At 31.1% G+C, this 15,031-nt stretch overlaps 1 pseudogene; it reads right to left on the bottom strand.

Moving 5' to 3' along the window:
• Window positions 1–10,659: 10,659 nt before the first annotated feature.
• On the bottom strand, window positions 10,660–14,417 carry LOC107900607 (protein NRT1/ PTR FAMILY 4.3-like; annotated as a pseudogene).
• Between the last annotated feature and the right edge of the window lie 614 nt (window positions 14,418–15,031).

The raw sequence follows: 15,031 nt of genomic DNA, 5'->3' as shown, positions 1-15,031 counted from the left end.
CTGCAATAATAATTCTTTGGGCAGTAGCTTAGTATAAAATTTTCCATGACATTATTATGTTATGAAAATACTTCCCTGAGTAATTCCAACCTTTATCATTCACAACAGAAATACTCTCTACTTGTTTTTTGTGGATTGCCATGACATTTAGATTGTTTTGTCATTTATCAGTTATAATTGATATTATTAGTTCATTCATTAATTCCCTTCACCAATTTATACTTTTTTTCTTTTGCACAGATTCATTAGTGAAATCTATAATAATACTTACCAATTCTAATCAATTTTCGATCCCTGTGGAGATGATACTCACTCATCATTATTTTACTTGAATCGAGTGTACACTTGCACATTTGCATTACTTATTTACACGCAACAACCACTGAGTAATTCAAGAAGCCATACAAGAGTCTCATAGGAGATTCATTATACACGTAATAGACGGCGCATCAGCGAAAGCAAATAAGGGATTGGAACAAACTCTGAAAGGAAAAGATGGATGTCCTAGCTTCACTCTAATAGAAAAAAATCAACTTCTTGACAAGAAGAAGGCGAGAGCGATATTCTAGAGATGGAATGGATGATAAGATGGATGCAAGAGATAGGGCCAGATCTTTAAGAATTTGTGCGGTAGAATAATATAAGAGTACCAAACTACTCACAAAACAAATTCGGTCTGATACATTCCTATCATGAAGTAGAAGAGCAAGGATGCGAGGAAAGAGAAGATAGAGAGGATAAGGAAGCTGAAGAGGAGGGGGATGAGATGGATTCCTAAGAGGAAGATGATGATTGATTGAACATTGTAATTTTAATTTTTTGGATTGTAAATAATTGTGAAGATTTTTGTTATACTTTCGGAGTAGTATTAATAATAGATTTATATATATATTCTCAGTTTTCAAATTTTCTATATAGGAACCTCACATGAAAGAAGCACGACATTTACAAGCTTACAACGGATAATGAATAAAGCAGCCACCATAAAACTACATCAATGTTATGATCAATCGGGTAACTTCTTTTCTTATATATACAAGGGTTGTACATTAGGGACAATGTGCTATCTAAAGTGTGGGGTCTAACTTAGGAAAATTTTGCTAATTTTGTTTTATGTTTTTTATTTTTTTGTTCTTGTCAAAGTGTGCTTGATCTTGTAGAAATAAAAGTGATTGGTTAGGAGCATGTATGTAGGTTGGTTGGGTTTGCTATAATTTTAGCATGATAATAAATGATTTTAAATTTTCAGTTATTAGACTACTAAGTTCTATGAACTAGAATGTAAATAAGCATTAAGTAATTGAATATACCAAATGTCAGAGAAAATATAGGGAAACGAGCATGCTAGTATGTATGATAAATGATTAAATTTGTGATTACTTGATTGATTAAGTTTATGAATACCGAGATACCTAGGAATAACCTAAAACATTGTTTGGTATAAACCAGAGCCAAAAAGCTAACCTTATTCATCAATCCTTATTACCTAGTTTTGAGCCAGAAAATGCTTCTTGATGAACCTTCATACAAAACTCGAGCCAAAATATCAATTTTTACTTACCATTTTTCTTTGGTCCTAAAATTGCATGAATTTAAACGTTTAGCCTTATGTATTGAGGGATAGGTAGATACATCATGGTGGTTTTATAAAAATCAAAGTGAAATAGGAAGAAACAGTGTGATATTGTAACTATAGGCAACCAAAAGGTGCAAAACAAAAGAAAATTTTAGAAAAATAAAAAACGAGCAGAAAAAATACGTAAGCAATGGAAAAGAAAGCATTGTGAGTGAGAGATGTTGAAAAATTTAAAAATGAATCAAAAACAAAAGTCACAACAATAGAAATCTCAATCATTAGTGCATAAAAAGTCGTGAGCTAACTGTAGTTGTTATATCATGCTATGACGTCCTACATGGAGAAATAAAGAAGGTGAGAGAAGGAGAAATAAGACGGTGAGCAGGCAAGGGTTATTAAGGGGGAGAATATGGAACAATATGATGTGTCAAACTACTTTAGTGCTTGAAACTATTTTGGTGCTTCCTGTTCTTGAATTCTATACGTATCTTAAACCTTAGAATGTTACAAGCTGAAAAGCCCTATGTGACTTAGGTAGATATGTTCATGAATTGACGTTATATTGAGTTATCACAATAATGACTGTTTGTATTCTACTAGGATAATCAAATTACTTGTCTGATTTATTGATGGATCCATATATTTGGGGACCTTATTGTTTGTATACTTTGTAATTTACTGAACTTAGGTTTTTGATACTGAGAGTGTTAAGTCGTTTCTATATCATGCTAGAATTATGAGTCGATATGATTATTCCTAGGTATGTGTTCCGAAACCAGTCTTTGTATCATACTTGTTCAAGAGTCGTTGATCTGTCGTAATTCGATGTAGCATATTAAACTAGTTTTCGTACTTTAGAAGCATGAATAGAAGCACTTTGGTTAATTTTTAGTTAAGTTTTCATAATTCTATTTAAATTTAATAAATTGTGTAATTTGAGTCTTTTATTGATCTTATGGGTCGAATGAGGCCTAAGAGTGAGCTAATATGCTTTGTGAGCATGCATTAGACTATTAGAAGGTGTACTCAATCGATACTGGTAACTATGTTGCAACACAGAGAGTTGGATGTCGCAACATAGGGAGTAGAATAGGAGAATTTCAAGACTGTCTTCAGTGTCGTGACACAGCTTGAGGATGTCGCTACACACCCCTGAAGATACCTTGAAGATGAAGCATACTACTTTCGATGTCGCGGCACATGACCTGGTGTGTCATGACATTACCTTTGTATGAGAAATAATTACGAGCCAAGGATGTTTTTGCCCGTACAATCAAACATTAAGCACGAGGACGGCAGCTGACCTAGGGTTAAGGACGACAACCACTCTAAGTCTATAGGTAAGCTCATTTAACACATGTTATGGACAACTTATCATATTGTACACTCAATTGAACCCCTGATATTATGTATATTTTGGAATTTAGGATATAAATGATAGAATTGTTACAGTTATTTGCATGATATATGAATGACACATGCCTACTGTTACTTTACACTCAATGATTTGTCATTGTTTCCACTTTTATTGTATTACTGAATGTTCAACATGCCCACTTTTACCATTAAAATGATTGCATGATATGTATGACGATTGTTTCTATACTGTATTATTATTAGCATGCCATATCACATAGCATGGGGATTGGGATGTTTTGAAAGGAAGAAGTATTGACAGTTTTAAATCTACAAACACTAGAGGTTCATCCATAACTTACTGGCAGTTTATCTGCAATCTTTTTATCTGAAACCTATGGTGGTTTACCCACAAGTTTTATTTCTGGTGGTTTATCCACAATGCGGTGTGTAGGGATGGATGAGTTCTGAGGAACTCTTACTGTGGTGTGTAGCGGAGTATGGGTAGGAACTTTTCTATTATACCTGAACTGCAATAACATTCATGAGCATGCTCAAATGAACTGTCAAATTTTGTTTTTTATATGATTGTGATTTTTTTGAGAACTGTTATTATGTACGTTTGTTTACTTTTTACAGTGATTTTCTTGTGTTTAGACTCACACTGAGCTTTTTAAGGCTCGCCATTCTTATTTCAATCTTCACAGACAACCCACAAGGTTAGGACATGGACATGGACATGACATTCGAAGGTCTTGACTCAAATTATTTTTAATAAAAGTATTTCAAGACTTTACTATTATAATTACTAATATTTGAGACCGTATTGTTTTATATAAACTATTGCATGAGATTTTTAATTTGGGGGTTTTTTTACACGCATGACATTTAAATTAATTTTGGGCTATTGAGACATGGAATTTGAGTTAATTTAGCAAGCAAACCCATATTTCATTAAAATTATGTTAAATATCACTTTTCCACTACGATATTATATAAATGAGAATATGGAAAGTAACTAAATTGGAAATGAACTAAGTTTTCAAAAATAGTCACCATTATAATGAACATGTTGAAATCAAACAATTTTTGAAACTCGTAAGTTTTTTGTGAAAAAGAGATAAACAAGCTACGTTTTTCTTCTAAGATAAACAAATGTTTTAGAAGGACTGTTTTATAAACTCTAGTGGTTTTATTAGGCCATTTCGATGGCCAACGTAACCTTCAGAATCCGGTCATCATGTCTAGGCTGGGTTAGGGGGAGGTTATAGATTTTCCCATTTTTTATTAGACTAAGAACATAATTAGGTTCATCTACTAATACAATTTATCTTTCTGTATTACGATTGACCACATAATACTACTTAGTATTAGTTAAATATTAGATAACCGATAAGCTAATATTTTCTTCCATTTTTCTTTGGGTGCAAAAACTATTGAGAACAATATACAAAGTGTATTAATGTAATTAATGGACTTTTATTAAACCAATTTTTTTCAAAAAATAAAAGTTTACATAGACGAGAATACTACACTTAAGTAACTAGATCCAACATACGGTACCTCTAGAGCTAAGTACTGATACCTCTGCCCCAAGGGTCAAAACTGGCTCTAAAACACCCCTGTTTGAACCCCAAACAAAACCAAATCATTCCAAAATAAATCAAAATTTAAACTTATTTGGGCAAAAAAAAACACATGACATAAACATTCAAATTGGAATGGCATAAATTTTTGCTAAAAAAAATTAAAAAGAATTTAAAACATGTCATTCACATTACAATCTTTATATTCAGTACAAAATTTAGCATATATGCAACTAACCTATTACAATTTACACTTTAACATTTGAAAAACAACCTTAAAGGATTGCCTAGTGATGCAATGCTCCCTAGGTATCTTAGCAACTTTTCGGCAAGTCCATACTTACGTGTTTTAAACAATTAATGCGTGAGCTATAAATGTTATTAAGTAACAAGAATAATCAAACTCTATCATATGTGTTTATTAACCTTAAGCCCCTTTATAAGACTGATCATTTCAAGTTTTCACTATTTCAACTCCTTTCATGTGAGTTATCAAATTAAGCCTCAACTTATAGTTTGACGATTTATTAAGAATTCATGTTATGCTGTGTTCCCGATTTTGGTATTTGATTAATTTACGAATCTTCTCTTTTAGTTTCAACTTTCATCCCTAAGGGCTTACACAATTATTAACTCACATTAATATCAAGGGTTTCAATTAGACCACAATTTGTTTAAATGTTTTATTACACCAATTTCTTGAAGGCTTACTTTTCCATTTCATTTATTTAAAGTTTTTTAAATGGAAATCTGGACTTCGTGCAATGGTTTATAAAGCATTTAAAAGTAGTGGTAATAGCGTCTATTAAATTATTTGGAAAACAAAAACAAATTTAGTTCTATAAAGGTTATAAGTAAATGATAGCATCTGACAATTTCAAGAATTCATTAATACAATGACAAAATCAATTTAAATTAAACCTTTAGCAAGCTTAAAAAAAAAAGAATGGATACTAGGAGCATTAAGGCGCAGGCGTCCAAAGACCAAATCCAGATCAGATTGAAGTGCCAGGAACAAGAGTACTGAAATGCAAGTAATAGGAGCATCGGAGTACATGTCAATTGCATCCTAACTATTTATCTCAGGGCCTTGTTTCAAGGTTTCCAGAATACTAGTAAACTCATGTATCAAATGAATTTACAACTTAGTATTAGTATTCATGGCATAAACCACTATAATATAAATTGATAATTTAAATCATGATATTATGCCACTACACAAGGTTTCAATGATTTCATTTTCATCTCCATAAGGAGACATCTTACAATGTTCTTTCTTAAAGTCGTTTTCATATCAATAATTAAGATTCTAACATTGTTTGACATAGTTGAACTTTACATACTAGTTCAAAACCAAAATTTTCAAACATACAAATGTAAATTTATAATATTACACTTGATATCATTTGAATATAGTCAATTAAACATACAATTAATATTTAAAAAATATTTCCATAAATTTTATGGTAATTTTGGTATTTCAAGCTTGTATCAACACTTGTTGACTTCAAGTAAGATTTTGTACTTTGACATATTTTTGGCCATAGTGGCCTCATATAATCTTTCCATAATAGTGACATGTTCATACATGTCCACCAATACTTCCATGGCACCCCAAAATTCTTATGACACAATTTTAATTCGAAAAGCATTTCATGGCCATATATATATTTACAACTTCTCATTTTAATGTGTTATTTAAAATATTCATACCATGGAATTTCACACGAATATTAGCATCATAAAACACTTAATTATAACATTAATTACGTAAACCCTAAACTTATTAACTTAGGAGAAAGATGAGTATCCATGAACTTAACTCCATGGATACTCTACTGTGCTTAATCAAACTTCTATAAGCTTTATTCCCTTATCAATCAAGCTTGAAAATCCAGTATCATCATATCCTCATTTCCATAAGCCCAAAATATATTCCAAAGTTAATAAAAACTCATTCTAAGCTTTTTCAAAACAACCATTTACAATATTTAACTTAGAATAGATGTAGAAAGTCATTTCATACATTATTGAAGCTTTTTCACATTAACTTCTACTTCTCTCATAAAAACTACATAAACATTAGGCTGCAATTTGAAGAAATTAATGGAGAAATTGGGCTCAGGAGGTTGTTCCCATGATAATTTTTACAAAATTTTAATGTGGTAGTGGATATTTTGAGAGAAATTGAAGAAATAGGCAAGAAATTAGAAGAAGAGAAGATGAAAACAATGGTTGCTGCTACTACTCGAAAAGTGGGGAAAAAATATGGCAAATGGGGGTTCACATTCCTTACAAAAATATTAACATGTGGACCTTGGGCCCATGTCCAACAACTTAAGTCCATTTCATATCGATTTGAAGCCCATTTCCTTAGTATGAGGTTCAAACGATTCAAATTAATTTCAAACACCAAATATCATACTAAAATATTATTTCTAGCTTCAATGTCTCAAGAATTGACTAAATTACCTTTTTATAGTAAAATTACTATTTTACTCCTTTTGTCATTTATATTGATTTTCTCTCAAGATTCGATACTTAGACTAGTTCAAGCCCATAATTCATGATAATCTCTAATATCATTCCTTAAGTGGTAAAAATTGCACTTTATCTCTTTTCCCACCAAAAAATAGGAAATTTACAATTTAGTCCTACACTATTCAAGTTTTCCAATTTAGTCCCCAAAGTGATTTTCATTACATCAAATCAAATTTCAGTCCATTTTATGTCAAATAATACATAAGAATCAATATGTTTCTTATTCAGATGATTTTGCACATTAGTCATACTTTTCATATTTTGCTGTTTGGTCCTTTTTTTCATATTATCACTTTTACAACTATTTTCACATATTTCTATTGCCAATATCAAATTCCGTTCATTAAATTTCTTATTCGAGTCATTTCCACATTTTCTCATAATCTATTGATATTCGAGTTCGAGATTATGCCACGTGTCATATCAAATTTTTTGAGGTGTTACAGCTTCTGTGTTCAGTTATATGATGGAACGAATTGAATTTGACACTATTGAGACAAATGGTTTGAGTGAGACTATCTAGTCACCAACCTTTATCTTTTTTTTAATAATTTAAAGCAAACAAATTCCTTCTAACAAAAAATTTTCCAAATGACTTGTTAATTGCAGGGTGAAATGCTAATGGAAGACAAAAACCTTGACCTAAGGCTGAAAACTATTGTAGAAATCAGGGTAGGTGAAGGGTGTTGCAACAATTTGATGAGATCTTTTGAAGAAAGGAACCAAAATTGGATGTGTTAGAATATTACCAAGAAAGAATGCTAAAAAATCTTCGTTTAGTTGGAGAGCAAGGTGAAATCATCTTTTGGGAGACCAACTAGGCTAATTTTCATTTCTATTTTCGTTTTAAGTGTTAAGTTTGAACCTTATTACTTGACTTTAACTTCTCGTACGGTGGGTTTTATATATCAGTACTCATTTTGTTGCGTTATTTATGTTATTACTTTTGGAGATTTTTTTTATATTTATATTCTAAGTATTTTCTTTAACTTTTTTATTCTTTTCGTTTCCTAATGTTCATAATTTAACTGCCATGAAAGCTAATAGTTTTCGTGATGCTTTTGTAACTATAGTTACCTTTGTTAAAAAAACAGAAGTAACCAAAAGTATCGTTTCGTGTATTTTAAAAACGTCACATATAGGCATAATTGATTACTTTTTTCTCAATAATTTTTGACTTTATAAACGACACGAATTGAAAACCTTTCGTGATGTTTTGCCCTACTTTTTCATGATGTTTTTATGCGTCACAAATAACCAAAGTTTTTCATGATGTTTTTGACTCTTAGAAATGTCACAAAAAGTTAACTTTTCTTGACGTTTCTAGACTTTAATGTCACAAAAGTAAACTTTTTGTGGCATTTTTAAAGTGCCACAAAAACTTTCTCTAATGGTTAATGCATGATTTTTTTTATATATTTCAGAAAAAAATATCACAGAAAGTCAAAAATTGATTTTTCGTGACATTTTTAAAATGAGGACACAATTTTGGTGTAGTTTAAGCTAAGAACGCCAACCCAAAATTGCATGCAGGTTATCCAAACAAGATGTCCAGACTGTTGTCCAACGGTTTATTAAAATAAATGGTCGAACAAGGAATGGAATAGAGTGTTCCAATAGGCAGTTCAAAGAAATGTTTGAACAGAGCATAGAGCTTCAGTGTTTTGAATACCTAAGTTTTCAATAACTTTTCTCTCACCTTATTATTTGTATGCCTCATATTAAAGTTTAACTTCACCTTTTCTCTGGTAATTAAAAGCAATTTTAGTAGGCATTGGTGCCCGTTTATTTCCTCATAGATGAAATAAATTTATGTTAAATGACATGAGAACTTGAGTTCAATCTCTATTAAGCACCTTAAATCCAATTATATATAAAAAGAAAAGAAAAGATTTGTTCTTATTGTTCTTAGCATTACTATAAAGGGGTTTTTTTTTTTGGGAGCGGAGTTAGCTGACCATATAGTGTTTATGCTTGCAAAAGATCATTTTCACAAACTTGATTTTTATTATGACTTTTATATTTATTAGAATATGCCCTCGCTTCTTCGGGAAATTGGATTAAGATTTTAAACAATATTTACAATAATGATAAAATAAATAAATAAATAAATAATGATAAGATTTTTAAGTAATTATATTTAGACTTAACAATAAAATCATTATGAAAAATTATATGAAATATTTTACGGATTGAGATATTAGCACAAACACAAGAAAAAATAATTAGACATGACATAAAAATAGCATAAACACAACATAGATACGTAATTATTTTTATTTATTTATTTACTATACTTTATAATATACTTATCAAACCCTTAATATGCTTGTGGAGTCTAAAAATTTTCACTACTGATCTACCAAATAAATTTTCTAGTTAATATCTATGGACGAGAAAAACTTATTAAAAATTTTATATAATTAAAAAATTATAAAAATTTAAATAATAAAAAGCCAAATCATACTACGTGTGGCTATATTCTTAATATAAAAAATATTTGTATTTTATATACCTCAGAATCTATAAATATATTTAATGATGGTTAATCATACCATGAAGCTCTCAATGAGGTTGTATGTAAAATGTTAATGAATGATTTATTGGACATCTAAATTTGAGTCTCATTGTACACTATTATCAAGTATGGGTCTTGAGTCCCATATGCGTTAATAAAATAATTTATGCAACTAATTCTCAATAAAAAGAAATGCAACTCTATTCCCCGACTGGGCAACTGTGGGTTCCATGCCAGTCTTTTAGCAAACATATTGATAGATAGATGGATATATTCTTATAACCAATTGTGTGTGAAGCGGAGCCTAATGGTGAAGTATGTTGCGAGAGAGACGTTTGAGACATGTTGGAGACATGTTTCTTAGAAGATGCGTATTCGGTAATAATAACATGCATACCACTTCTCTCTACAGTAATTTCCTAATTGCTGTCTTTCTTTTGATAGGTCACCTTTTCTTCTTTTAGAAAAATATATAATTTTTTCACCATTTGACTATATCTCGATTATGTTTCATATTCATGCATCAAATCAAAGAAGTTAGATCCGGTAGCTGTTGAAAAAGGGCCCCTCAGTCCTAGCAAGAAAGCACTAGCAAAGCTCCCCAGTTGCTGCTTTCGTATTCCTTTCTTCCCAAAAGCAATATTCATAAGGTGCTCTTTCATTATCAAATGGATGCCCTTAACTGATATATAATGGACAAAAAGGGCTAACATTAAGAGAATGCATTGAATCCTTGTAAATGGGTAAACATATAATTCTTTTATCAACTTCATCAAAATTAATCTTTTTCAGATTCACAATTATGGTTATTCCTTTCTTTCAATAATGTTATTTCTAGGATTTTAATTTAAATTCCCTTTATGTTTTATCATTATACTCAATATTTATTAAAAACTTATACAAAAAATTAAGTGCCCATCCCCTTTTTATTCCTAATTTTGCATCTAAAATAAATATATATAACATCCACCAAGCTATATATAATTTACCTATGAAATAAGAAACATCTTTTTGCAGGTAATCCAAACAAGGTTCCTAAGGAACCTATGAAATAAGAGACATCAATTCAAATACCGTATAATCATAATAATTATCTGTCGAGACCATTAAAACAAACATTCAAGAATGATGCACTTTAATTATAGTGTCTTCTTTACTTGTTTATACAACCTGTATACGTTTTAAAAGAGCTTTCCGAATGGCATCCTAAATCTTTATCTATCATTCAAGTTATATAGTAGATAATATTGGCTTGAAATACTCATATTATATGTAGAAAATCGACGTTCCATGCAACATTAATTTATGGTATGTTCTCATATCCATCATCTTTTGACAGTGCGGTGGGTTGTGGTGGTGGAGAAGAATGGTGAGAATGCCATCTAGCCCAGAATAGATAGTTTAGGAAGTTGAGAAAGCTGAGGACTGCTAACAACCAGTAGAAAAGATCAAGCCTGTTTTTGTTGAGATCATTGTAGCTAAGCCAACCACCGGCATTGGAAGAAGCTGAAGTGATCTTATTTACCAGGGAAACAAGCACTGAACTGAGGTAGAAGCCAAATGAGTAAGAGCAATAGGTTATGGCAGTAAAAGTTGCTTGCATCCCATTCAAGGACTGCTTGTAGAAGAACTCAATGAGGCCAACCGCAGTAAGCATTTCTGATAATCCAAAGATTAGGAACTGTGGGGTGATCCAAAATATGGATATTGTTTTGCCCGAATGTAAGGCCGACTCCCTTCTCTTCTTCTCCAATAGAGCTGCTGAAATCATGGAAAACGTTGCAAGGAAAAGACCCGATCCTATTCTTTGAAGAGGAGAAATTCCGGATTCGTGACCAGTGATGTTGGTGGCGAAGGGGACGAAGAATTTGTGGTATAAAGGGAGGATGAAGATGAGCATGATGTAACGGATGGACTGAAGGGAAGCTGGAGGGATATGGAAAGAGTTGGTGAGTTGAGTGTCCATGGCACTTCCTTGTTGCACTGAGAATGTTTGGAGCTGAGCCAAAATGGTGTTGAAAACAATGGTGCAACCAAATATAGGAATTACTGCTATCAATATCTTCACTTTCTCCACTTGGCTTACACTGCACAATCTCCATGGACTTTCCTTCCTCCTGTTATTTCCATCTTCATTTTTTATGCATGCTTTGTCCAGGAACCTAAACACAATTCAATATTAACATCCAACAAACCTGTAAATATGTACAAGGAAAACTTAATACTAAAATCATATTATAAAATAATCATTTAACATTTGTATTGTAGGCGGGTCATAAATTATTTATGAATTAATTTTTTTAATGTTTGGGTTCAATAATTAATGAAGTTATTTTTAATTTTTCTAATTAAATTATTTGATTTGCAACCTTAATTCAGTCAAATAATGTGTATAAGAAAATAACTTATTTTACCGTATCTTTCTCACAATCATATATGTATATACACCTCTTACTCTAATTTTTGAATAATTATATAAATTATTAAAGATAATTATTTGATACATGCAGTGAAAATTTTTATTTAATAAGTGAGATTGAAATTTTATTACATGTTTTATTTATTATTTTTAAAATTTTAAATATAAATTAAGGACAGATAATAAAATTTTAACACCACCTGTGAAATTAAAATTTTTTAGTATCAATGTATTAAATAATTATTATACAAATTTTAAATTTATGTTATTTTAAAAAGAAAAAGATAAAATTTATGTGAACAGTACAATTATATATATTGAAATGTGGACAGTGCAGTTTCATAAAATAATTTTAGTATAAACTTTAAATTATGATGTACACTTTCACAATCCATATACGCATGTATATTATATTAATTTGTCGAGTTAAATTATATTCGCTTAGTTAAAAAATTGATAGATAATCCAAGCTAAAAAAAATAAAAAATAAAAAAAAATATTTAAGGTAAGTATCTTTGAAAATTAATTTTATTTTTTCATTATGTACCCATTATAATTAAAAAATTTACCCAATTCTTTAACAATTAAATAAATTTTTTTATTTTATTGTTTTTGGAAACATTGTGTGAACCGTGCACTGGCACTTACTAACAACTTTTGAAAAAATAAATAAAAATAGTTCATCCTTTTAACAAGTGGCATCACATTTCTACATTGACAACACATAGAATATAAATCCACCAAAAGTCATAGACCACAATAATAAAATAATAATAAGAATAATCTACTTTATATTCAGAACACAACGTGCAATGAATGCATCAATTAAGAGGCAAAGAAAACAGTTACGTAGGATTTAAATTACCTAAACCTTTGCGTCTGAAGCAAACTGCAATTGGAATTAGGATTAGATGGACAAATTTGCTTTCTCTTTAATATGGCTGCCACCAAAACCTGAAGAGATACATGTAAAAGAAAATTAAACCTTAATTTAAAAAAAATTGTAAAATGGCAAAATGAGAATGAGAGATGAGATTTGATTACTTGAGCAACGGGGATGAAAATGCTTCCTTGAGGAGGCTTGTTTCTGTAATACAGTGTCCCAGAAACCAAGGTAATTAGTCCCATGGCCATTGCAGCAGCTGAGAGTCCGAATCCGACTTACATACCGGCATGAGTTTGGATCCATATAAGAAGGGTAAGGGCAAAGAGTTCACCAACGGAGAAGGCAAAATAGGCAGCATTAAAGTAGGTTGAGAACTTTTTGGTTTGAATGTTGAACTGATCAGCCCCATGAGCAATCATGTTGGGTTTAACACATCCACTTCCTAATGCCACCAAGTATAGTGCAACAAAAAAAATCAAGCACTTCACCCCCTTTGCTTCTTCACATTTCTCTCCATCAGTTACCATGTTGCACTTTGGTGGCTTTAATTGGGGAACATGAGCTTGGACTGACAGCAATATCAATCCCTACAAAATTATTTATATACATACATAAAAGATAGCAATAAGTAGGTTTTATGAAAAGAGGCTGTAGCTTGAAGATAGAAAAGAATGATTATGGATATTGAGATTCACTCAATCGGATTCAAATTGGCCTTTCCTCTTGTAAAAAGGGTACAGCGCTGACCAAACTTCTACTGCAGATGAGAAAGCTAAGCCACTATTTTTGAAGAGAGAGACAAAAAGGGGAGTTGAAAAAGAAGATAAAAACAATAAAAAGGGTGAGTGAATGTATATAGTATAAAAGATAGAAGAAGAAGCAAGCTTACAGAAAGCTCCACAAAGCCAAAGATTAGCATGGTCCAGAAACTCCCAAGAAAAGAGTCAGAGAGGTAACCACCAAGAAGGGCCAAAAGGAAGATTGTTCCCACAAAGTTTGTCACTATGTTTGCCGAGTTGGAGAGGGAGAAATGCATCTCATTTATAACATATGTAATCAGGTTGTTCCCTACTGCTGCTATTGCCATTATCTCAAATGCCTGAAGCCCTGAGTTCATTCATACACCACACTCCATAATGAATTATAAATACATAACTATCACCTTTGATTGCATGAAGCAACTAGGTTAAGTCCCTTCAGATGTTTTACATATGTTTCATTTTCATATAGTTTTATTTTTTAAAATAATATTCTCAAACTCATGCCTTAATGGGAAAAGATCAAAAGAAAACGATGGAAAAAGAAACAGAAGAGAAGTGAACAAACCAAGAACAAATGAAGCAGCTTGGAAGTCACCATGTTTGTTAGGGTTGGAGGGCCTCCCTCTCCAGTCAAGTGTGCTTTGTTCTTCCTTCATGTTGATGTTCATCTCATTCTCTGCTTTGATGTTCCCTCTTCTTTCTTCCATTTGCTCCTTCTCAAGCTAAAGCAAAGCAAAACAAAACAAAGCAAGAAAAAGGGAGGGAGAGGCTGACTTGTTGTCTCTACTCTGTCTAATATGGCTGAATTTGAGGGAATTTATAAATGCCCAGCCACCCCTCCTAGATTCTACGGAAATTAGTGGAACTACCTCCCTTGAATTTAAGCCCCACACACACTATAACCTTGTGGATTACACTTGCCGGTCATTTTATATGTCATCGCAGTCATAATATATCAAACCCTCAATCTAATATGAACATTTATTCATTATTAATATTTTATTATTATTTTATAAGAGAAGAGGGAATGGGAGATACAATTAAGGATGTGTTAATCAATACTTTAATTTAAGAAAAGTTGTTTATTATTATTGTTGAACATTTATTTTAACAAAAATTGACTTTGTAATTACTATATTTTAGTGGGAGATTATATATGGGTAGAGAAAATTTGATGGTAATCACTCATTTCTATCTCATTTATTCTTTACGTGGTTTTTTTTGTAAAATTCTTAAATATCATCCTTCCACCAATTCTGCTTCCACTATGGTTGTACTTTATTGTAAATTCTCTTAACGTACGAATTTTACAGCAATTAAAGTATAGTTAGAAGTTAAATTATTATTATTTTATTACTTCTGCATACTATTATGATCTTGATATTATT

Source organism: Gossypium hirsutum, chromosome D06 (genome assembly GCF_007990345.1).
Source record: "Gossypium hirsutum isolate 1008001.06 chromosome D06, Gossypium_hirsutum_v2.1, whole genome shotgun sequence".
NCBI lineage: Eukaryota > Viridiplantae > Streptophyta > Magnoliopsida > Malvales > Malvaceae > Gossypium > Gossypium hirsutum.
The sequence above is the reverse complement of the archived record's forward strand: the minus strand, read 5'-3'. Positions and strand labels throughout refer to the sequence as shown.